Source organism: Camelus dromedarius, chromosome 3 (assembly GCF_036321535.1).
Source record: "Camelus dromedarius isolate mCamDro1 chromosome 3, mCamDro1.pat, whole genome shotgun sequence".
NCBI classification, from domain to species: Eukaryota; Metazoa; Chordata; class Mammalia; order Artiodactyla; family Camelidae; genus Camelus; species Camelus dromedarius.
In genome coordinates this window covers 10,720,541-10,746,601 of record NC_087438.1, presented here as the reverse complement: position 1 = coordinate 10,746,601, position 26,061 = coordinate 10,720,541, and the positions used below count along the sequence as shown (strand labels likewise).

Here is a 26,061-nt window from a genome sequence, read left to right as displayed (position 1 = left end):
TGCTATATAAACTTTTCTACAGACCAGAACAGACCACACACTTCCTGACTCGTATTATGAAGCTAGCATAAACTGGAGACCAAAATCTGAAAAGAACATTATAGGAAGGAAAACCACACACCACTCTCTGACAAACAGGTGTGAGAAAGGAAAAAAGCAGCCCCTGACTTCTGGGAGCAGGCTGCTGCCGCCAGCCCTGCCCCGGGGCTACCCTGTGGGACATAAACCATTCCGCAGGTCCACAGCATCAGATAAGCTCGCCCTGTAACCAGAGATGGATCAAGACAAACGGAGATAATCATGTCTGAACACAGACAAGACCAAGTCTGTCGGTCAAACCATAAAAATGACTAAACCCAAACCCCCTTCCCTGCCTAATAGCCCCAGTGCACTCCTCCTGCCTTAGGGATAAGATTGATTAAGACCCCCAATTATAGAAGTGCCCTGGCTTCCTGACAGCATGATTGGAGCAAAGTTCTACTTCCATAAACTCTCCTTAAAAACACCAAATCTTAGAGCAAATCCTTCTTAACTCCCTCTTACTGAGATACCATCAGTCCCACTGTGGGGAGTTTCCCTCATCCTAGCCAGCAGTAAACCCAAATTGTGCAACTTCAGGTGTGTTCCTGGTGGTCTTTGGCTGGAGGGTATTGACAGATGCTCACTGTTAGTTATCAGGAAAATGCAAATGAAAGCCACAGTGAAATGCCAGCATGGACCCACCAGAGCACCAACTTCGGGTGGGGATATTAAGCAGCTGGATTCTCCATAGACCATGGTTGATAATGTAAATTAGTACAATCAACTGAAAATAGTTGGGCCAAACCCACTAAAGCTGAACCTAGGATTTCTCTATGACCAGCAATTCTGCTCCTCAGTATATCCCCAAAGGAAACGAGCACGTATGTGTACCCAAAGCCGTGCACAAGGTGCTCATAGAAGCCTCCCCTTAGTAACCAGAAACTGGAAACAGCTCCAAAGTCCATTAGCAGTAAGTGGATAGAGGTATATTCAGTAATGGAGAACTCTTGGCAATGAGAATGAACAAATCGGCTACAGGTAACAAAAAAAAAAAATGTTGAATGAAAGAAACCAGACACTGAAGAGTACTTACCGTATTATTTCACTTACAGAAGGTTCAAAAACTTGCAAAGCCAAGTTCAATCAGTGATTGAAATAAGGATGCTGGTTACCTTTTCGGGGAGAAGGAGGTTTACTGGGAAGGGTCTGGAAAAGTCTTCTGAGTCACCAGTAATGTTTTTTATCTTGGCGTGGATGGTATTTATAATTTCTGTTCACCTTATGAAAATTAACACATACCTTTTTCTATTTTTGTAATACTTTAATTAAAAGTTTGTTTTTTAATGTACAAAAAATTGTACATTTTCTATTGTATGAAAACAACAAAAAATGTGGAGGGGGACAGTTAGTTTTTCAAAAATATATAGGTGTTGGACTATGTAAGGGATTGACTTTACCTGGAATTTGAATTGGGGGTTTCACAAGGCTAGAGGACTTCACAGAAGCTAAAAAAAAAAAAAAAAAAAAAAAAAAAATTACTTCCAAAGATATTATCCAATTTCTTTGAGCACTTACAATGTTTTGCTGCTTTATGTCTCATTCCATTTTTTCCATTCTGTTTTCTAAATGTCCTAAAGAAACCTGCATAATACAGTCAACAAATTGTGCTGTCTGCTCCTCACCCATTGATACCACATCAAGGCTTAAGCAAAAAGAATTACAGTCTTAAACACAAATCTCCTCCTCATTTCCTTGGTGCCATGCGAAGCACCAGAATAGCCCAGAAATGGAAGTGAACGTCTTGACCATTTCCCAGTGGAACACCACAGAGGCCGATTGTGGCATTGCAGAGGGCAAGGCTTCCAGGGCAAAATCCCTCAACAGGAAGAATTTTGCCTCACCCTGGTTATTCCAACACAGCTTCTGTAGATTATACTGCAGAAATAAGTTATTTTCCTGTTAGAGTCCGGATAAGTCATGTTCACAGAGGAGGGAGTAAAGAATGAAATAGGTAAGAGTGTAGCTGGGAAAATGCTACTGAATTTGAACTCTGGCTCTGTGTTTAACGAGTTGTCTGGTGCCAGCCAGCTCTTGGAACTTATCAGCCCTTAATGTCTCTGCAAAATGTATATATGATTGGATGGTTACTTAACCCTGTCACAGAGCAAAAGCTCTTTGATACTATGAAGAATCTTTTAAAGTGATTAAAAAACAAATCAAAACAAAATCAAAGCCCATTTTGATACCGTGGACTCTAGGGCGGAACTCTGTCCTGTTGCCCTCCCGGGGGAAGGGGCACACGCTGGTGCTTCATTACACATACTGGAATGTTAACTGGGCACTCTGGAACTGCTGTTCTTCATTCATTACCAGCCAGGAACTTGCATCTTGAGAACTGAAGGTTATATTCCCTCTGCAAGAGGCTTAACCCGGCGATGGTGCTGTTTAAGCCCACGACTTTTGATTCTTCTTTTTTCACATATCAGGGAATGTAACAGTGCACAGGAACAAATAAAATTCTTAAAACAGAGCCAAAAAACAACATGATTCTTTTAATCTAACCGGTTAGATGGTCATAAACAGGAAGGAAATTTTTACTTCTATTTTCCCAAATGTTTGGACAGGATGTGATTTCCAATCAGAGGCATTTAAAGTTGTTCTGGGCAAAATTTAAAACCTGCATCCAATTAATGTGTTCTAGAAAGCAAACTCTCCCTGTTTACTTCTCACTGTGCAAATTCATTAGACAGCTTCCCAAGTTACCGGCTCAGAGCATGATGTGACGGACATGATTCTAAGTTCCCAGTTACTCAGGACTAGGTACAGAATGCCTGCTCTCCCATGCTCGGATTCATAAACCAGCGCTATCAACAACATCTTCGAACTTCTCAAAATAGCCAAAGGGCAGACTGCATAGTCATTAAGAATGTACTGTGTGCCCACCACCGTTCTAAGCACAGGAAATGCAGTGGTGCGCAGGAGGACTCGTGACTTCATGGAAATAACACTCCAGGACAATCTTTAAAAGTCTTAGATAAGCAGAAGTTCCCTATGAAGTTTAACTATGTGAAAGCCGTTCAAATACTTCCAGTTTAAAAAAACATCTCATTAATTTTGTATAGAAAGGACTTGGGATGGGGAGGGATCATTCCAAGGACGTTAGTTATTAATTTTATTTAAGGCCACCACACATTAATGGTAACTGCTAGATAAAAATTTAAGGATATCAATGAAAAAGTTCAATACACAGAGAAGCAATCCTGTATAAAGTATAAGTACTCTCAGTTTGACTGTTAATCAGGTAATAATAACTGAGAGTTAGAAACGCTACCATTTTCCTAAAGAAGACAAGAGGAGATGTACAACAGAGGTAGGAGACTACATCACCTTTCTGGGTGGGTGATGGACATGCTGGAAAGAAACCTGTGATATGGGAAATCGAAGACATTTAGACAAACTGAGTTCAGAAGATAATTTGATGAATGGAGAGAAATCATTCTCTTGGATCTTTGATTTGGGCTGAGTTGTTGTAGAAAAAGATTGATTTAGTTCTCAGGAAGTTATTTTAATGGAAGTATAGTCAGTTTACAATGTTGCATCAATTTCTGGTGTACAGCATAATGTTTCAGTCATACATAGACATACATATATTTGTTTTCATATTCTTTTTCATTATAGTTTACTACAAGATATTGAATATAGTTCCCCATGCTATACAATGGAAACATTGTTTACCTGTTTTATACACAGTAGTTAGTATCTGCAAACCTCAAACTCCCAATCTATCCCTACTACTAGGAAGTTTTCTAAAAAAATTTTATTGAAGTGTAGTTGATTTAAAATGTTAGTTTCAGGTGTACAGCAAAGTGATTCAGTTAAACATATACATTTATATATTTTCTTTTCAGATTCTTTTCCACTATCTCTTATTACAAGAAACTGAATATAGTTCCCTGTGCTATACAGTAGGTCCTTGTTATTTTATATATAGTAACGTGTGTCCCCAACCCTTAAGTTATCCCCCCGCCGCCCTTTCCCCTTTGGTAACCATAGTTTGTTTTCTATATTCATGAGATCCAGGAAGTTTTTGATTGCAGATTCTAGAGGGGTCCAGAGAGAGGGTTGGCTTGCTCACAGACTCATGAACAGTGAACTACAGTGACCAAGAAAGCAGGGTAAGACCGGATGAAAGTCAGGTGATGACACAGAGAAAGAAAATGAGAGAACCAGGGACCAAACCCTCAATATAATACAATGACTCATTCCCTTGTGTGGGCAATAAACCCTCCCAAGGGAATTCCGAAAATGTTCTATTATTTGAGCCAATCTAATGCCCACCTTGTGGATAGATGCATCTATTGTTATGATTGTTTAAAGCCAATTCCATCACTTAAGTCATATATGTCTCTAATCATAAACAACAGCAGAAAAACCCAGCTCCGCTGACAGCTGTGCTTTTGCAGAAAACAACACTGGCCTTTGAGTTGGACAGAAAGCCTTGCTTTGGAGACGCAGGCTCGCGCTCAAGGCTACGTACCTTCAAGTCAGCCATCGTTTAAGTAGAAGGGGAGTTTTGATTTTTGGAAGAAACAGCTACCTAAGGAGAGATCAAAAGTTAAACAAGTCTATGGAGATAACAGATAGGCTTGGTATGACATCAGATGAAAGCCAACGGCTTGAATAATCAAAGCTGCCTGAGAAATTTTCCTCCAGAAATCCCTTCTCGGCTCCACGACCCCGGTGTATCTATTTACTCACTCGACGCATGCTACAGTAAAATAAGGCAGGGCTGGTGAAAATGAGAATTTTGAACAATGCATTATACTATATAACTCTAAACGCAGCCTTGTATGATTAACTATAGGGCTACAGGGTCTAATGCATGTGTTTTTCAGGCTGTAATATTTCTCCTTAGATACATCATTTATAGCTGATTAGACAGGGTATCTTGTCATTTCTATGAAAAATTGAGCTTCGACACAATTCCCTTTCATACACTATTTCAAGCCCCACATGACTTCAGACAATTAATCCCTGTCCTGAAATGGAAGCCCATCCTAAGCAATATATCTGCATATTAGCCAACACTCATTTGAACCCCCAACAAACAAAAAGATATCTAAGGTTAAACTTCATTATTATTTGTTGACTTTAAGAGTCTATTAAATAATATGATCTTGTCATTTCTCCAACCTACACTTTTGTGTGAGGATTTGATAAATGTCAAATCGGTGAGTAAGGTACAGAAACGGAACTACATTTAACATGACAGTGTAAGTAGCTGTCAGGTTTGGGATTTGAAGTCAGGTGATCCTGGAGCTCATGCCTGTCTCTGTGAATATCTAGAGATCATGCAGTTCTCTGAGACCATGAAATTAGGAAGAAAGAGTTCTGTGAATATAAGGATTTGGATGTGTCCAATAGACTTAAGATTTTCTGTTCGTCTTAACTACGATTTATTTTTATTTTTGTTTGGTGCTTAATAGAATTCAAACAGAGAATAAAAATACATCAAATGAGATTTTTCCTCAAATCCTGCTTGTTAAACAGGAGCAGGATAATGAATTCAGAGGGTTATTTCTGAACCAAGCTAAGGTCACAGTTTCTAACCTGCTGAGCCATCGTATGTGCAGAGAAGTGAAAAGATAACCCAGAAATAATGTCTAAGATTAAAAGTACGTTTGATTTGACTTGATGTGGTTTGATAGGTTAGTTTTCCACAGAAAATGAAGGAAAGGCAGGTCACGGCTTGACGCTTCCTGGGTCTATAAATATAGAAGGTGGGATTTTCAGCTGGACGATTCTCTTCATTTGTCCACAGAGGTGTTGGGGGAAAGCAGAGCATCCAGGTGCCCGTGTCAGGATGTTACACCAGGTGCTTCACTGCCTTGCACCTTGAAGCCAAAATGTGCTCTCTGAGGAATTAATTTTCCCCCGAAGTGAAATATTAAGTTCAAGAAATGACTGCAGTCAATGAAAGGAATATCTACCACTTTTACCTTTTTTAATTCCAAAGCATAAAAGAAGTTCAGCCTCTATGGAAGATCTCTGCCTTCTCTGACTATATTAAAAAACTAAAATCAAGGGCAAGAAACCCTGAGGTTTAAATTCCAGAAAATATTTTCACAAAAGCATATAACACAGCTGCTGCTCCCAACGTGGTGAGCGGGGAGTCGGGGTGAGCAGCTAGTGACGTCACAGACTTGCGCTAGGAGAATTTAAAAATGATCTCTTTTGATGAATTTGGTCACCTTCAAGGGTGCTTTTTTAAATTAAAGTATAGTCAGCTACATGTCAATTTCTGGTGTACAGCACAAAGCGTTTTTTTACTTCTCTAATATTATAGAGAATATGATATTAAATATTACTGAGGACAGTATTATAAGGCTTTTCAAAAGGAATTATTCTAGGGTATGTAAGAGAGTTTTTGCTAAGCAATTTGAGACTAAAGGGTAAAAAATTCTGTAAAAAAAAGAGGAAATAGCTATTCAACTGTTACTGCTATGAAACACTGAGCCCTTCCCTTTTTTCCTATGAATTTCTGGAGTCATTACCCTTCATTCCATTTAGATAAGTATTAGTCATGGTTCATGGGTAAATGGTCAGTAGATATTTTTCTAGACAGTTTTTGTGCTTCATCATAAGCATAATGAGTTGTTCCTGCCATAACATCGAATGTTCACTCAAATGTAAGAAAAGGGACAGAAGTCAGAAAAGGAAAAAAACGCAGAGGGTAAGCATCGCACGATATATTAAACAGATGCCACTCATTCAGGGGAACAAGTTACAGGAGAGTTTGGGCGAGTTGTCCAGATCAGGAATTCATCAGCAGATTATCTCAGTTGATATCAGAAGCTTAGGGTTCTCAAATATTTCCTTCAGGGGATTGAATAAAAGAAGCGGTTCCTCAAACGAGGGTGGCTCTGATTATGAACACGATAAACAGCTGCCATTGTGGACTGGTAGATGAAGACACAAAATAAACAGGAATTTAATGTCTTATTCCAACAAGCTTTCACCAAGAAGAGCACGTTCCATTCCACCAAAACATACATAATGTCTTGCTAATTATTTCTTTTCATCAGGTGAGAATTGTCTCCTTTGTCAAGGAACGGATAGGAATGTCTCCAACTAGTTAGTTGGCTTTTCGGCACTAGGTCATAGTATTCCAGCTGGATTGACTACAGGCTAATACAAAAAACACTCAGCTAAAACCGAGTCAACAAATCACTCAGGAGAGAGATGCCAGACTTCAGAGTTACCATTTCTCCCTTGCCAAGACCTTGAGGCTTATTTCTTCACGCAAAAGTCATCATCGTAAGGGATAACCAGTCTCCTCTTGGAATACATCAGCTGTCCCCTGCCATTCCAAAAAGATTAATTTTCTTTCATCTCAAATGTTTTCAGTTGGAACTGCAGGCTCAGCTAACTGAAAAACAGAGACAGGGTGCATGGTTTAAAATCTATCACTCCTGTATTTCATCCCATCCAGAGGAAAGGAAGTCTCCCATTCCTTGTCTCCACTTCAGTTTCTTCTTATTTCCTCAAAGAAATAAGACGTTTGATCGTGATACTGAGCTAACTCGCACTTTTCTCTCTCCAGCCTCTGCCCCACCAAATCACAGTATGAGAATACACCAGTTTCACCCTTTTCCTGTTGTTCGGGACAATACAGCCATTGATACACAGTAATAGTTGTGGCGGTGGCAGCAGTAATACAGTCATTATAGTAGTAACAAACATGGATTGGAAAGATTAATTACAAAGATCAATTAATATCTCCTGGCTAGATGCTAGGCCGAGTGCCTTTTGTACATTATCTAATTGAAGCTGCACAGCCCTGTGAGGTAGGTGTTATTATTCTGCTTATTTTTCCAAAGAGGAAACTGAGATATCGAGCTAATTAATTTGCTCAAGGTCACACAGCTGGTAAGTAATGGAACACCAAGCCTTGAATCCAAGTAGACCAACTCCAGAGCACCCCACTCTTCACAGCTGTGATGTACCACTTTGAACAAATGCATCAATGAAGAGGAAGAGGAGCCTACAAAATGCCATTCCAGAGGCTTCCCTGGTGATCATCAACGTTCTCTGAGTTTCCAGGATGCCAACATTAACAAAATACTGTTAATACTCATGCTTGGAAACATATTAGAGTCTCACATACATTTCTGGAAGCTAAGAGAGAATTTCCCAAAAGGCCTACCTTGAAATTTGTGTGCAAAATTACTGGAATGAATATACTTGCATTGTGGTGGATATTCCAGTTGGGAAAAAGAGACAGGTACACTCCATCCTTCACATACCTCCCCAGAGAAGTCACAAAGAAATCATGAAATCTGTTAATGTGGCAACAGAACAAGTACAATGCTATCTGTTTCTTCACACTGGCTGTGATCTGTGTGGGTGATAATGTGTGCAAAATGGCAGAAGCTTTGTCACCCCATCAATGAAACAGCCTTATCGTCATTCTAAGTGAAGTGATCCAGAAAGAGAAAGGAAAATACTGAACGACATCACTCATGTGGAATCTAAAAAAAGAAAAAAGAAGGCACTAATGAGCTTATCTGCAAAACAGAAACAGACTGACAGACATAGGAAACAAACTTATGGTTACCAGGGGGGAAGGGGGTGGGAAGGGATAAACTGGGAGTTCGAGATTTGCAGATACTAACTATTATATATAAAATAGATAAACAAGTTCCTACTGTATAGCACAGGGAGCTATATTCAATATCTTGTAGTAACCCATAATGAAAAAAGAATATGAAAAGGAATATATGCATGTATATGTATGACAGGAACATTATGCTGTACACCAGAAATTGACACATTGTAACTGACTATACTTCAGTTTAAAAAAAAGTCTACTCTGAAGAGTTTGCCTGAAAGTTACTTATTGTCAAATGGTTCAGTCCTTCCAATCTCTTATTACAGTAGTACTGGTGGTTGACTCCCTCAGATCCATCCCACTTCAAATGATGAGCCATGGTGACCCCATTCCTCTTGCTGGTAATTAGCTTAGAGGTGGCATTCAGTACAATCCTGGCCAGAGAACTTTGGGGGAAAGTTTTCATTTTATCCTTTGGAGGATGCCCTATATGCTTTAAGACCTGGAATCACAGCCATGATATCAACACGTGGTGAAGGTCAAAGTAAATAAAATTTCCAGAAAGCAGATCTAAGGCTTTGAGATACCACAGCAGGAGCTGCCTTACCTGTGAAATTTTTATTAAGTAAGATGGAAAACTCCCTTGTGTTTCCTTATGTTTGAATCAATTTGAGTTGAAGACTTCTATTACTTAAAACTTAAGTTGTCTTATCAGCATCTCTTAACATTTAAAATCTCAGGAATTCTTAGTAAGGACTGAAGATGTAGGAGATAACTCAGAATTATGCTTATCTATGTAGAAATTGTTACCTGCAAACAACTCCTAAAATAGCCAGCAAAGGCACCTCCATAGAAATCATTTTGAAAAGTATTTACAAGAAATTCCTGGGATGAATGTGGGAGGTGGTGGGGGTGACCTTTCTCTCCCTATCTTTTGCATCTCTAAGTACAGAGAAGAAGATCCAGAAAAAACTAAAAGAATTTTTCATAAAGGTCACTCTACAAGTGTGATTAAGACAGAATCTGAATAACTGCTTTCACAGTGCTTTATACTATGAGAAGTATTTTCAAAGCACATCACATTTGATGTTCACCACCACCCTGGAATTCAGATGGGTCCTGTATTAACTTCCTTTAACAAACGAGGAAACTATGAGTCAGAAAAATCATCTGACTTACCCTTATTAAAGACATAGCTATGACTAGGACCCAGGTTCCTGATCTGTATCTTAACGCTTTTCCATTGTCTACAATTGGGGGTCAGTACAGCAGAGTGAAAAGAACATGGGATTTTTTTTTTTTTTTGGATCGTACTTTATTTGCTATTTTTTAAATTTTTTTTATTGAAGTATAGTCAGTTTACAATGTTGTGTCAATTTCTGGTGTACAGCATGATAGTTCAGTCATACATATACATACTTATATTCTTTTTCAGTTCAGGGTACTATGAGTTTTTTTTTTTATTGAGTTATAGTCAGTTTACAATGTTATGTCAGTTTCGAACATGGGATTTTAATTCCAGCTCTGCTCCTCTCTGCTACTAACCACGTTGCTTTAGGCAAACGACTTGTGCCTACTACGTAATAAATGCTCACAGATGGCCTGCATTACTTTTACCATTTTCCAACAGCCTTTTCCCTGTAAGTCTTCATCGTAGGGGTGGACAAACTCACGCTCACTTACTGGAGAAGGATTATTAAACGTAAGGTCTTGCTGAAGTCAACAGATGACTTTCACCATGTTTACCTAAACTGCATCATTTCTGGTTTTCAATCATCTCTACCTTTAGCCCTTGGAATCGTAGATGACATCCACATGATTGAGTATGTTCGTGTAATAGCTTTTATTATGTGGTGATTGCTTGGCTGTGAAATTTACTTATCAAGGAAATGGCAGGGAGTGAAACTAACTATTCCTAATGAGAAGGGTTTTCTTGCTCAGTTCCTGCTAATCCCTGGAATGAGTCCAGTTATAGCCAAACTTTAGGACTCCTCCCTATTGTGTGAGCCCTGGTGCAACCGAGGTGGTCCCAGGCTGCCTTGTTTTGATATGAAGTCTGAGAGGGGCACAAGAACGGCCCAAAAGATCCTGGCTGAAGTGAGGTCCCCTTCACCCCAGCCTTTGCCTGGACCCAGACCCACCAGACAGGTCTGTCTTGGCCACACTCAGTATCAAACCAATATGGGTTGACTTCAGTCTAGCCTCACATCACCAGAATAGGCCAGTCTAGAAGAGCAACCACCATAACAATGGGCCCTTAGCTCATTTTCCTCTCCATTGAAAATCTGGCTTGTAGCTTTGACGAATAAAAATTTCTCTTGTGACTAATTTTGCCCATGGTAAATTAACAAGAACATTAAGAATAAAAACACAAGTGGTCCTAATGGTTTTAATTAGAATGACCAGTCATCTCAGTCTGCCCAAGACAGTACCGGTTTATACCTTTTGTCCTGGTATAATTAATAGTGCATCCTTTTCTTGAAAGGGTCCTGGTTTGAACAATAAATTACGTGGTCCCCATAGATCTAGTTGTTTAGGAAATGACCATCCGTTCATTGGCTTAATACTTACTGGCAGAGCTATACTCAAATACCCCCATGAAGGGTCTCAAAAAATAAAACTATCAATTTATTTTCACGGGGGTGAGTTACCGTGATGGTTCACATCCTTTCCATATCCCCTTCACCAGAAATATGTCAGAGAACTCACTTGGAAAAGACTGCTCTAAGAGTGAAATTTTGCCATTTGCAACAATATGGATGGACCTGGAGGGTATTTGCTTAGTGAAATAAGTCAGAAAGAGAAAGACAAATGGCATGTTATCACTTACGTGTAGAATCTAAAAAAAAAAAATGAAACAAATGAATGGATATAACAAAACAGAAACAGACTCACAGATACAGAGAACAAACTAGTGGTTACCAGTGGGGAGAGGGGAGGGGGAAGGGGCATGAGAGGGGTAAGCTTTTAAGAGGTACAAACTACTATGTATAAAATAAATAGGCTACAAGGATACACTGTACAGCACAAGGAACATAGCCAATATTCTATAATAACTTTAAATGGAATATAATCTTTAAAATATTGAATCACTATGTTGTACACCTGAAACTAATATAATATTGTGAATCAACTATACTTCAATAAAAAAAATATATAAAAATTGTCCTATTATTTCATATAATGACTCATTTCCCTGGCATTGACAAGGAGATATGCAATGTAAATACAAAATCCATGAAATTGAAACTTTCCCTTCAGAAGACATTTTAATTTCATGTTTATAAAACTTTTTGTTAAATGAACTGAATGGGTTATTCTAAAAATTATACGGTCTCTCACTGCTAACTCACTGATGACACAGTGGGGTCACTGAAGTGGTTAGCATTTAGCATTTAACTGAATTCCCTCTCTCTCTGCGTTTCTTCTGTTCTCTTGTTGTCAACTGTCATTTCCCCAAGTGTCAGCTGTTGACAGTTCCCTACTCTCTCCACTACTTTTAATTCATTATGTGTTATAAACTAGAAAGAACCACAAGTCACTAAGGAAAACACCAAGCTTACTAAATCATTAGCCCTAATTTTAGACGTGATTCTTGGTCAATGGGCTTTTAACAGAAAGCAGATCTAGTCAGGTAAGACAGATGGTAGTCACCATCTTCCTCCTAATAGGACTATTTCAGTATTTTTAAGTTCTAGATAGCAAATTTGCCAAAAACAACCTCAGGAAAGTGGGACATTATTAAACCACTGACTTTAGTTTGTGAATTGGAATAAATGAAAAATGTTCTACAAAATCCATTACTTTCAGTAGAATGTTGAATAGCAGTAGTGAAAATGGGCATCTTTGTCTTATTCATATTTTCAAGACTGTTATTCAATACTGGACTGGAAGTCCTAGCCAGAGTAATTTGGCAAGAAAAACTAATAATAAAAGCCATCCAAATTGGAAAGGAAAAAATTAAAACTATATTTATTTGCAGATGACATGATTCTATATACAGAAAATCCCAATGAATACACCAAACAGTTGCAAAAGCTAATAAACAAATTCAGCAAAGTTAAGTGGAAGACCAACACACAAAAATCAGCTGTGATTTTATACATTAGCAATGAACAATCCACAAAGGAAATTAAGAAAATAATTCTATTTATAATAGTATCCAAAAAAAAAAAAAAAAAAAGCCTAGTAATAAAGTTAATCACAAAGCTGAAAGACTCAAAATCTGAAACTATAAAATGTTATGGAAGAAGGTTAAATAAGACCTATAAAATGAAAAAAATAGCCAGTATTCTTGGATAGGAAGATTTATACATATTGCTAAAACAGCAATACACCCCAAGCATTCTACAGATTAAATTCAGTTCCTATTAAAATTCTAATGGCTTTTTTTTTTGAGAAATAGAAATGTTATTTTCAAATCTATATGGTATTCCAAGTGGCCCTGAGTAGCCAAAACAATATTGAAAAAGAAAAAAAGAGTGGGAAGACTCACACTTCCTGATTTCAAAATTAACTACAAAGCTGCAGTAATCAAAACAGTGTAGTACTAGCACAAAGCCAGACTTATAGACCAGTGGCATTGCATTGATAGTCCAGAAATAAATCCAAAAATTATAACCAATAGCTATTGACAAGGGTGCGAAGCTCAATCAATGGGAAAAGAACAGTCTCTTCAACAAATGGTTCTGGGAAAAGTGTATAAACACACGCAAAAGAAAAAAGTAGGAGTCTTACCTCACTCCATAATAAAAAAAATGAACTCAAAATTGATCAATGACTTAAATAAACATAAGATTTAAAAATAAAAACTACTGGAGGAAAACAAAGGGGCAAATCTTTATGGCCTTGGATTTGGTAATGGGACCCTAAATTTGACACCAAAAGCATGAGCAACAAAAGGAAAAAATAGATAAGTTGAATTTTACAAACATTAGAATATTTTGTGCATCAGAGGATGTTATCAAGAAAGAAAAAAGACAACCACAGAATAGGACAAAATATTTGCAAAGTATATATCTGATAAAGACTTAGTATCTAGAATATATACAGCTATTACAACTCAACAGCAAAAACAAATAACCCAATTAACAACTGGACAAAGAATTTGAATAGACGTTTCTCCAAATAAGATATACAAATGGCCAACAAGAATGGGAAAAGAGTTTCAACATCATCAGTTATTAAGAATGTAAAAATCAAACCACAGTGAGATACTACTTCACATCTACTAGGATGGCTATAATGGGGGAAAAGAAAGAAAAATAATCAGCATTGGCAAAGACATAGAGAAATAAGAACCCTCATTCATACATTTTTATGGGAATTTTTAAATGCTGCAGCCACTGTGGAGAACAATTTGGTGACTCCTCCAAAAGTTAAACACAAGATTACCATATAATTTTGCAATTCCACCCCTAGGTGGAATTCCCAAAAGAACTGAAAACAAATGTTCAAACAAAGATGTGTTCACCAATGTTCAAAGCAGCTCTATTCACAATAGTCAAAAAGTGGAAACAACCCAGATGTCCATAGATATCAATGGATAAACAAATTGTGGTACGTCCACACAATGAAATATTATTCAGCCAGAAAAAAAGAATGAAGTACTGATATATGCTGCAACATTGATGCACCTTGAAAACATTATGCTCCAGGAAAGAAGCCAGGCACAAAAGGTTACACATAACATGATTCTTTTATATGAAATATCCAAAATAGGTAAATCCATAAAGGCAGATAAGTGGTTCCCAGGAGACTGAGGGAGAGAGAAATGGGGAGTGTTACTTAATGTACAGGCTGTTCTCTGGAGTGATAAAAAAAGTTTTAAAACTAGAGAGACGTAGTGTTCGCATGACATTGTGAATGTACTAAATGCCACTGAATTGTGTATTTTCAAATGGTTGATTGTATGGCTTGTGGACTTTACTTCAATTGAAGGGGAAAAAGCCATTGCTTTGTCGGTAAATAATAACATATTTCTTAAATTCCAGTCCAATGTCCTTAGTTCTCATACTTTTTCACATTAAATATCAATCATGTTGGCTTTAAAAAAAAAAATCACTCTTGAGGACAAAAATTTAAAAAGTGATAAACATGTCTCTTTTAAAGCTATTTGACAGTAATTTGTCAAAAGAATTAGCCAAAAATAGATGATAAAATAGAGGCAATTCCCTGCTGTTGTTTTAAGAAGAAAGTTATGTTCACAATACACATATTGACATGAATCCAAGCATGGCAAATTTTTTAGCAGAGCCCAATATGTCTAGTGAATGTTTTTAAGGACTTGATTGTCTCAAATCTAGCAAAAAAGCAAGACCTCCACCTCTGTCACCAAGTGAATGTGCTTCAGTCTTCCTGGAAAGCCTGAAATATAGGCAGCAGTTAAGAGGAAGATGCAAAGAAGGATGGGAAAAAGAAAAAAATGGAAAGAGAAAGAAAAAGAAAAAGATGAAAAGAAGACTATGAACAAGAGATGGCACAGGGAGGATATAGGTCAGTGGTAGAGTGTGTGCTTAGCATGCACAAGGTTCTGGACTCAATCCCCAGTACCTCCATTTTAAAAAACAATTAATAAATAAATAAACCTAATTGCCTTCCTTCAAAAAAAAAAATGAAAAATGTTACAAGAAAAAAAAAGAGAGATGATTATTAGATGACAACCCCTTAGCTAAGCTACAAATTTTTTATCTTGATCAAAATGCCTTTCCATCAAGTCCAGTCCAGGAGGACAGAGCAAAAATGCCCAACACCATCCCTTAAAAAGGGGTTCCTCATAGTTTAGGAGGAAATAATTTGGCCAAAAGCAAGCATTTTCATCACCTCAAAAGGAACCCCCCTACTCATTAAACAGTCACACCTTCTTTGCTTCCCCTTAGCCCTGGACAACCATTAACCTGCTTTTTGTCTCTATAGATTTACCTATTTTGGATATTTCTTATAAATGGAATCATACAGTATGTGAACATTTGTGTCCGGCATCCCCTACGTAGCATGTTTTCAAGGTGCATCACTGTTGTAGCATACATCAGTACTTCATTCCTTTTTATGGCTAAATAATACTCCATTGTATGGATATACCACATTTGTTTATCCACTGATCCCCTTATGGACATTTGGGTTGTTTCTACCTTTTGGCGACAGTGAATAGTGCTGCTATGAACATTGATGTACAAGTTTTTGTCTGAACATCTGTTTCCAATCTGGGGGAGCATATCCCTCGGAGTGAAATTGCTGGATCGTGTGGTGATTCTGTGTTTAACTTACTGAGGAATCACCACACTGCTTTCCATAGTGGCTGAACCCTTTTATGTTCCCACTAGTCATGTATGCGTCACACTTTCTATGTCTCTAAGTTTTGGGGTCTATTTTATAGTCATCTATATGAAAGGGTTTTCAACCAATATTATTTTTAAATTTTGTTGTCTACCAATGATGCAGGTTCTGCACTATTTACAATAGCAAAATGTGAGAAACAACTTGAATGCCCAACTACATGAGGCTGTTTCAATCAAATATGGTATATAATGGCTCAGAAAAGCCACTGTCCAATCTTCTTACTGCACTTAGTAATTTTTTCATTTTAGTATAGATAAATGGTAGGCTATGGCACCACTTCCCGAGATCATTTGACCAAGAAACACTCTTAAATCCTAACAGGAGTTGAGATAAAATACTAGCTTGAGTTGCTACCAGCAATGATCCCAAATTTAACTGCAATTTGTAAACTTTGTAAAAGAACCAAAAATAAATTGGGAAATATTTTTTTAATTTTTAAATATGCTGCTAGAAGGAAGAATGATGTTTTTCTAGCCAATCTTGATGTAAGAGGCAGCATGAATAATAACTAATAAAAATAGCTGATCTGCTCTGACTATTATCCCACACGAGACATTGCCCTAAACACTTCACATTTACTCTCAAAACAACCCTTCTGTATATCCGCGGCAGATTTTTTCATTCTATAAATGAGAAAAAAAAGCTTAGTGAGAGTAAATAATGCTCAAAGTAAGAGTGAGTAGCAGGAGTCCGGATTTGAACTTCATTTTGTTATTCTGACTCCCAGGATCCCAGCACCTGTGCAGTACTCCAGGTTTGCATATTCTGTTTTCACTGCAGTGCTGTAATTTGAAAACTCCTGTTGCTTGCAGGATTTAAAAATCCTATTTACACCATTGCAAAGGCAGAGATGTGAACTGCTGATGTTACAGTTTTTGGGTAATCCTGAATTAGGCTGTTTTAAAATGTGTAGCTTATCTTGAGTAATTTTTATAGAAAACAAAGACTGTGGTTATTAATATTTTCTGTAAAGTAGTCCTGTTTCGGCTCACTTACAGTAGACACAGTTTGAGTACCACAGTTTTTCCCTTTTCTGTTTCAACTTCCCCTGTCAGTAATAGATCTTGGGAAGTGAGTCTGAGTAACGATGTTGGTTCGTACCCTTAACGCATGAAGTAACAGGACTGATATGTATTGAAATTGAGAGGCCGAATATGCAGCACAGATCAGTGATCTGCAAAGAGCTCTCGTGTCAACTTGAGAGACAGTCGATAAAAGCCTGTCTCCATGTCAGTGATGGATGGAATGTCATATGTGTTCAACAGTCTTCTTATATCTAATTTTCAAATACAATTTAAAGGGCAAAAAAAAATCTACGGCTAGTATTTCCTTTTACAGAAAAACCTGTGGCATCTCATGGAATCCAATAGGGAAATCTTGAAAGTAATTTGAATTACAATTCTCTTTGATGAGAAGCCATCAGTGAGTAACACTGGTGAAAAGGGAGTTCAGATGCTGCCTCCAGCTAAGATTTGCTTACACCTTCCATTTAAAACATCGCTATTGAGTCTCACGATAAGGGCTGTATATTTCCAAAAGATCCATTATTTCACTCACTACCTGTACCTGGTGGGCCGCTCTGCCAATTTTCTTCAGGAAGCTCCAGGAAAAGAAGGTAAAAAAGGTTGCTCGCTTTCTGATTTTTTTTTTTTTTTTTTTTGAAGTAAAGAAAAAGCTTGAGGAAGTCATTTAGGCCCATTCAGAATTTAAACTATTTAAAAAGAAATTTAGAGGGTAGGGGTACAGCTCAGTTGTAGAGCACATGCTTAGCATGCGCAAGGTCCTGGCTTAATCACTAGTACCTCCATTTTTTTAAAAAAGCCAATAAAAAACCTCAATTTAAAAAACAAAATTAAAATAAATTAAATTAAAAATACAAAGAAATTTAATTCTACCTAAATCCTGATGGAGTTGTGACAATCTGACATTATCCAGAATTAGAAGCCAGTTTTCCTTCACTCGGGTAATGAAGATCTTGCAGGACAAGAGAGGCTAAAAGAAGTTGAGCAGCTGACGCAGCTGGACATCTTAATGATCCAAAAATATCAACACTAATGTTTTGTCTCTAGGGAACATCTCTCAGCCAAGAAGCTCAAGGCTGAATGTAGTCAGAGATACCAGCGTTCTTGAAATGCACAGACTTGAAATGCACAGGGTTTCAGGTGGAGAAGGCTGACAATGAGGACAGATTTGGAGGTAGGGATGCCATCGAAGAAACAGTGATATAGGAAAATGGACTGCTTTTGGCTTGCAGCCCCCACCCTCATGCTCTCAGCAGCGCCCCAGGCCAGTGCCTCATGCCCCAGCGGAAATCTTGTCATCCCATTCAACAGCAGCCCCGTACCCTCAGCATCCTGACGCACAGCCATCTTCCCTAAAAAGACAGGTGCCTGACAGTGAAGACAGAGAGCCCCACAGATCGGGAGGGTAGGGAATGTGGACCCCCTTAGGACTTAACCACAACACACTCAACTTCTTTGGGCCTCAGTCCCATCATCAGCAAAGCAAGGAGGGTGAGGGGATGGTGCCAAGGTCTCTGCTAATTCTAACACCTGAAGACCCCAAGAGGACGGTGGTGCCTGGTCCAGTCCTGCTAAGCAGGGGCCCAGCCCAGCCTGTGGGACACAATGCAGAGTCAGGGGTTATGACTGGGTTACAAGCCCTGAGTGAGTCAGCCTGGAGGTTAAGAATGGCTGGCTGGCCGGAACTCAGCCCACACTGGGAAGGATGTGTGGGTGGTGGAGAGAGCTCTCTCACCCCAGATCTCTCACCACAGCTGCCTGCATCCCACCTTCTCTGCCATCCTTGGCGATGAGACGCAACAGTGCAAAAACATCCAGAAGACAGAAGTGGTGATTAAGCGCTGTTATTACAGAAGGGATTCTGCCACTCTCTAAGTTAGATTTATCTGCCCTTCAATTTCCCTTTTACTTATTAAGTCTCTGGACTGTGTATTAAGGATGCCCTGACTTCCATCCACAGTCAAATGACTGAGACAGTAACGAGAACACTGGGCAGATTTTCAGGTAATTCTGGTTCTATTTCCTACAAAGAAGAAAGTAAAAATTTTTTTTAAAAATCAACCTTATTCATCATACACTACATGGTGTCCACGTGACCAAAGACATGTTCAGCATTAGCAAACCTGTTTGCCCTCACACCTGGTTTTAAATTTAAGCTTCAGAGAAAAACTTGTACTATGTGTTTGTTTTTTATTAGTCAAAAGTTTATGGCAGTGGGCCAATATGTTTCCAAATTTCTGTTGGTAATAGAAGCCACAGTTAGACATTTAAAGCAAGTGTAACAGAATAACAACCTCCCCTTCCTGCAGGTAAAATGATAGGAAGTGATTTACACACTGTCATCAGAGGTAACTCAGCTAAGCAATGTTGGCTTTTACCTCATTTAGTCGGCATGATTTAAAACTCTTGGCAGACGAAAATAAAAATTATCATCTTCACCCACTGTGAGCGAGATTCACAACCCAAAAAAGGCAACAACAACAAAAATTAAATGAGGGTTTAGATGTCTATAACTTTTTGAAACTTTGGACTTAGATATATAAAGAAGCATTACCTTGGGTAAATATTGGGACTCTGTAACAAATCTTCTGGGCATAAGATAATGCTAGAAAGGTCAAGGAGAGTCGACAATAAGAAGCTAACATTATCTTACTAACCTCTGAAAATCAGTGTGACCTACGCCTGAATGCAAGATACCATATGCAATAATTGCAATGAAAATTCCAATAAAACTGTAAAAACCTTATGGCCTTCTGAAGATCCAGCCCATTTTTCAACAGCTGGTTAATTCAAATAAAAGTCACCACCTTGATTTGGGCCCGGCTTTAACCCCTCCACAGAAATCCCTTGCACACGTTCTATTAAAGAGTTTTGTGGCAACCCACTAATGAGCTCGAAATCTGTATCTTACGTAATAGAGATTCTCAAACATTTATTCATTCATTGTCCTATCATCTTACTCCATAGCACCTACATTCACCAAGGACTATTGTCTTGGCCTTAAAATAGAGTAACACATTTGAACGTCATTAGAAGTAAGTGGATAAAAATCTAGGTGTGTTAATGTTATCAGAGTAATAAAACTTAACTGCTAAACTTACTTGAAATATAGAAACTATAATAAGCTTTCATAGTAGCATAGATACAACTACTACGTACAGAATAGACAAACACTCCTGCTGTATAGCACAGGGAACTCTGTTCAATGGCTTGTAGTAACCTGTAATGAAAAAGAATGTGAAAAAGAATATGCATATATATATGCGTGCATATAACTGAATCACTGTGCTGTACTGTACACCAGAAACTAATACAACATTGTAAATCAACTATGCTTCAATTAAAAAATGGAGAAAAAAATTATTATTATAAGCCTTTAAATGACAGTAGCCAAATAGCCACCACCTCCAAGAATCAAGAAAAAAGAAATGCTCAGAAATCTCACAGGTGGATGAACGACTTATAATATGGCAACACCATAGAATATTGTGGAACCATTTAAAAAATGCATTGGAGTTATGCCAGTTGGCTGGCAGGGTTTTCCAGGAGGTAGAGGTGAGTACAAAAGACAATGCAGAAATGGAACACCTGCAAATGCATTTACATGTGCACATGTCTACATATTTATACGTATTTGTATGTTTATACAGAAAAAAGTACAAAACCACACACATCAGGTTGCTGACACTACCTGGGGAAGTAGACAGTGGGGGTGGTAGCGGGGAGGGGAAAGGGTAGAAGGTAAAGGAAAAAGGAGATTGAATCGAGAAAAAATATGATTCAGTTTGTGTAAAATTATATATGTGTGTTCAGGAAAAATTTCAAAAAGAGAGATTTATGTCTACAGACATACAGGGATGGCTTCGGAATATTGAAAGAAAAGTTGCAGGGTAACGTGTCCAGCAAGATTCCCTTTTTTTTTTTTTTTTTAATTTCTAGAGATAGCTTTATTTTTTTCTTTGTATAAAATTTACCCTTTCTCTTAACAAAATATGTTTCAAAATGAGAGAAGCAGAAGAGAGAAAGTCAAGATTCTAACTCTAACAACCAATGCGACCACCATCAAGTCCTGAAGCGCAACCTTCCAGGTTTTGTTGTTAAGGAAAATGTGATCACGTGCACTATACGCCCATCTTCCTTTATCAGGTCAAAATGAATCATTAATAACACCTGGTCGGGCGTTCCCCCCTCGCTGACCTGCCCCCCGCCCCCCAGGTGGTGGAGGGCTCGGGTCTCCAGCACACCCTCCTTCAGCTCTTGGCCTAAGTGGTCCATCCCGGTCTCTGCTCAAGTTCCACCTTCCCCTCACCTCAGGGAGACCTTAGCTGACCCGAGGGCCCGAAACGCAGCTACCTTCTGTGTCTCCCACCCCACCCCAAACACCAGGAACAAGAAGGAAATTCTAGGTTCCATTCATGCCCCTCCAGAAGCAAAAGCAACTCAGGCTAATGAATCCCAGCCCACTCTGTGCTTCCTAGCTTACTTCGATGGGGGTGTCCCCAGGTTCACAAGGGAGCAGTCTGCAAGACAGCCTCCTCCTGGAGCTCCAGACAGAAAGCTGGAGTAAAAGACCCACACTCTCAGCATCTCCTCAGCTTATACAGCACCCCTCCTTTCTCTGGAGTCTCTCCCAGGAAGATGTGATCAAGACAATGTGGAGAAAAGGGAGCCCCTGTGCCCTGTTGGTAGGAATGTAAACTGGTGCAGTCACTATAGAAAACAGGATGGAAGTTCCCCCTAAATTAAAAATTGAACTGTCACATGACCCAGCAATCCCACTTCCAGGCATATACCCAAAACAATTGAAATTAGGATCTTAGAGAGATATCTGCACCCCATATTCACCACCAGCATTATTCACAGTAGTCACGATACAGAAACACCTAAGTGTCCACTGACGGATAAATGGATGGTATGTATATGCAGTGGAATACTGTTCAGTCTTTAAAAAAAAGAGAAGGAAATCCAGCCATTTATGAGGTCATAGGTAAACCTAGAAAACATTATCCTAAGTGAAATAAGCCAGACTCAGAAAGACAGATTCTGCATGAGCTCACTTATACGTGGAATCTAAAATCATCGGAGTGTAGAATGATACAGGAGCTGGGGGCAGGGAGAAATGGGGAGGTGGTGATCAAGGCATACAAAGTTTCAGTTGTGTAAGATGAGTAAGCTCTGGAGATCTAATGTACAACAATGCGACCATAGTTAACAATACTGTCATGTAACTTGAAATTTGCTAGGAAGGCAGATCTTAAAGGTTCTCACCACAAAAAAAAAAATTATATAAAGTAAGGGATACGTTAACTACTTTGATTATGGTGATCATTTTACAATGTCTACATATATCCAATCATCAATTGTATACCTTAAATATATACAACATATAATTGTCAATTATTCCTCAATAAAGCAGGAATCAGGGGAGAAAAAGACTACGCGTCTTATTCCTTCAAGCACCAAGGGCTGGGCTTCTGAACTTGACATGCTAATTTGGGAAACCTCTCGCAGCAAAAACCTCAAGCCTACTGCTTGGCAGCGAAAGCCTATTTTGAATGTCAGAAACTGACTATTAATTTTTTTAATTTCCCCTGACATTTCCATTGTAATGTCAACAAATCCCTATGAGAACCCCAGCACCACACTCGTGAAGAAGACGGATTCCTCGGGGTGATCAGGGATAAGGTAACATACCCGAAAGTGCAGAAGATAAAGCGCGTTAATATTTTCCCTAATATTACTTCCATTTCACAAAGAAGTCATCTTTCAGTAATCACTAATAGCATTAATTTTTTCTAAACTTATTCTCGGTTGCATTACAACATAAGTGGTGGCCTTTGTTACATTATAAAGCTGCTTAAGCAAACAGTTAACCCCTGCCCTCCAGGACAGAAGATGATGCGTTTCTTAAACACAGACCAACGAGCACTGCTTAAATCTAAGACGGGTGATCAAAGTGATGGGATTCGTTGAATGAAATTTCTGTGTAAGAAGTCTGAGTTTCAAATTTTGGTGAAGGATGGGAAGAGGTAGAGCTGAGAAATCTCAGGTCCAAATATGGAATGACTGAAAGGTGTCCAGAAGGGGTGTCCTGCTAACAATGCCGGGAAATAGGGCGCAAACTCTTTTAGCCAAACAGACTCTCCAGTGGGGACAGCCAGGCCAAAAGCTTCATGCCACCCGGGGACATGAAGTGCCACAGGACAGGACCAACTGGGAAAGGGCAATGGCAAGATGAACATTTGGGTCCCCAGACCAAACCAGAGGGCACAGAGACGGTTCCGAGTCAGAGGATGGCATCGGAAGTCCAAGCTGGGAAGTGAGTGGTAGGTCTGAGCGTGGGTAAAGCTGAGTCCCAGAAGCCAGCACCCAGGAGTCCAGGTAAGCTGGGAGGCACAGATCAGAAGTCATGAAGTCGGAGCCAGTCGTGGCTAAAGCGGAAAGATGAGAGATAAGAGGGGACTGGGGGGGACAGGCAGAGTGACAGAGACAGAGAGAGGCTGAAATGCTAGGGTGGTGAGAAAAGCCACACTGACTTCATTGGTGCAAAAAAAAATCTGAATTAAATGCCATTTCAACAGGTCTTTATTAAGTATGGAAAGAAACACACTGCAGAACCAAACAGATGGGACTCGGAAATTCAAAAACAATGAATATAGTGGCCATTCTGAAAAAGCCAGCTCCTAGCAATAGCTGGTGGCTGGCCAACATTCTCAGCTGGAAACTATAAAGTCACTTTATTTGGGGACATCTAAGGCCTCGGGGCAGGATATGATGAGTCCAATAAGTAATGCTGATCCTCCCGACAAATATTTCCAGAACACATCACCTCCAGGCCATTCTCACCACCTGTGTTTGAATTCGAGCCCTCACAGGCCTCACCTGAATTAGTAAAACCGCCTCACAACCAGTCTCCTGGTGCCAAGCTCACTCCTCCACCCACGTCTCCAGATGGGCGCGCCATGTGGTTTTCATTAACCCTCTAGGAGTCACTCTGACCAAGAAAGTGAAAAATGGATATGCCAGGGGCTCACACTTGTGTGTCCTGAAAGCCCCTGTGGTCCTCCCGTGGGTGGATTCGTGCCCAACGGGGAGAAGGCAAAGGGCAAGTGTGCAGAGGCGTGTAGAGCCCTCGCCCTTTCACACAGCCTGCTTTAGTCTCCCCGCCAACTGCCTTGAGGCTCCCATTTGGCCCCAGCCTGGAGAAGGACACTGGGTGGGGCTCATGAAAGCTCCTCTCTGCTCTCCTTCATCATGCAAAAAGTTTGTTCAAGAATTCGTCTCTCTTCTTCCTTCCCTCCATCTATTCATCCATTCATTTAATAAATATTCAGTGAGCACCACATATGGTCCAGGCACTGTTCTAGGAGCTAGAGATAAAACACAGCAAATATCATATCGAAGAGATTGTGAACGTCTTTATCCTTCATAGCCCACCGCCAGGACCCACAAATTTCTCCGCAGAGCAAATTCCTAAACACCTTAAACGCGAGAATGACAGACCCAGAAAGGAAGAGTATTCCAAAATCGTCCTGCAATGAAGCCACATGTCGGCAGAATTCTCTTGAGTGGGCTCTCAGATGGGTCTGGTTTGCAGGGTTGACTCTGTTAGAGCAGGCAGATAGCTAGATATGAGCAGAGAAAGGGGGACACAGACCAAATGGCAGGAGTTGGGCAAAAAGGAGGGGCACAGGCCAAATGCAGGAAACCTACGTAAGCACCAGGGGCCCCTGGGCAAAGAAAGAAAAGCAGGAATCTTTGGGCTGATAAGGGGCCACACCTTTTGGCCTGGAGACCAACAAAGAAAGGTCAGAAAAGGCAGGAATTTCCAGGGTCTGAAGGTAACCTTTTGCTCATTATGCCCTCATTTCAATAAAATTAGCCTTGCAGGTCAGAAGTACCCATCATGCACCAACGCCATGACACTTCTGATCCAGACTAAGTAAGGACAAAAATCTCTCCTCCCTTAGGAAGGTGGAGTTGGGATGATAATCAGGAAATATGACCCCAAGCCCTCCCCTCCTCAATGAATATTCTGCCCATTCATTTTACACCCTATGTAACTAATTTGCCAAAGAAACTCAGGGCAGCTGCTCACCAAGCAAAGGATGTGTAGACCCCACCAACACACCTCCCCCTGCCGGGCCTTCCTCCCCCTCCACCACTGCCCGCCCCGGCCACCGGACCACCCCGGTCCAGTGGTCTGGGTCACCCTTCAGGATTTAACACATACTCGGAGATAACACATAAATTATTGAAAAATAAGCCTTTATCTTACCTTCTCATGCAGCGTTTGTGGCCTTGTTTACAGGACATGAAAAATAAAGATTGCCTTTTTGCCTGCCGAGGATAGTCTACTATTTTCAGACAGGTCTTCAAGAGTAAGTAAAAATTATTGCTTTCATTATAAGCATTCCCCTCCAGCTCTAAAATGCTATGATTTAATGCACGGTGCTGAACGTGACTGCCTGAAAGCATGGCTTCCTACTGTTTCCTTAGGTGAAAAAGAGTTCAGTCCCAGGATCTCCCAGCGTGGTGACTGCTGCCGTTACCATGAAGGATGGTCTTGCTGGCCGATGTTGGCGCCTTATGCTGTTGCAGTGGGTAATGACACACAGCGATGCCTAAATCATAAGAATCAGTCCCACCTCGCAGGGAAAAACACAAAAGCAAAGCACTAGTTGCCATCGCCGACTGGGATGAACTTCCACCTCCATGAAGGCTCAGAAAAGCCAAGCTGTGGATTCTCGAACTCCCGTTCAACGATCCGTGAAATGACAGTTGGTCTAGTGTAAGAGTTTGGACTTTGGAATCAAACAGACCTGGCCTCTAATCCAGGCTTTGACCCTTCCCAGGTATGTGATCTCGAGCTGGTAACTTAACTTCTCTGAGCATCTATAAAACAAAACCCAATTCATTGGGTTGCCCTGAGGATGAAAGGAAATATGATACACATGCCATAATGGTGTCTGAACATAGGGGAAAATCAACAAATATTTCTAATGCTATTTTAAAAACGTAAAACCTACCCTGGAGTCATTTTTCTGGGTCTCTGTTTTGTTAGTAACT

General features: G+C 39.6%; 1 long non-coding RNA gene across 2 annotated transcripts in view; it reads right to left on the bottom strand.

The window, feature by feature from the left end:
* LOC116150172 (uncharacterized) overlaps positions 1–25,570 on the bottom strand; it is a 58,653-nt gene extending 33,083 nt beyond the window's left edge. Inside the window, exons 1-3 of one of the 2 annotated variants that reach the window (XR_010378041.1) lie at positions 25,271–25,570; positions 20,152–20,212; positions 1,479–1,526 (exon numbers count right to left, since the gene is read on the bottom strand). This is a non-coding gene — a long non-coding RNA (uncharacterized LOC116150172). The remainder of the gene's footprint in view (positions 1–1,478; positions 1,527–20,151; positions 20,213–25,270) is intronic. The other variant, XR_010378040.1, reaches the window with a different exon arrangement.
* Positions 25,571–26,061: the final 491 nt, after the last annotated feature.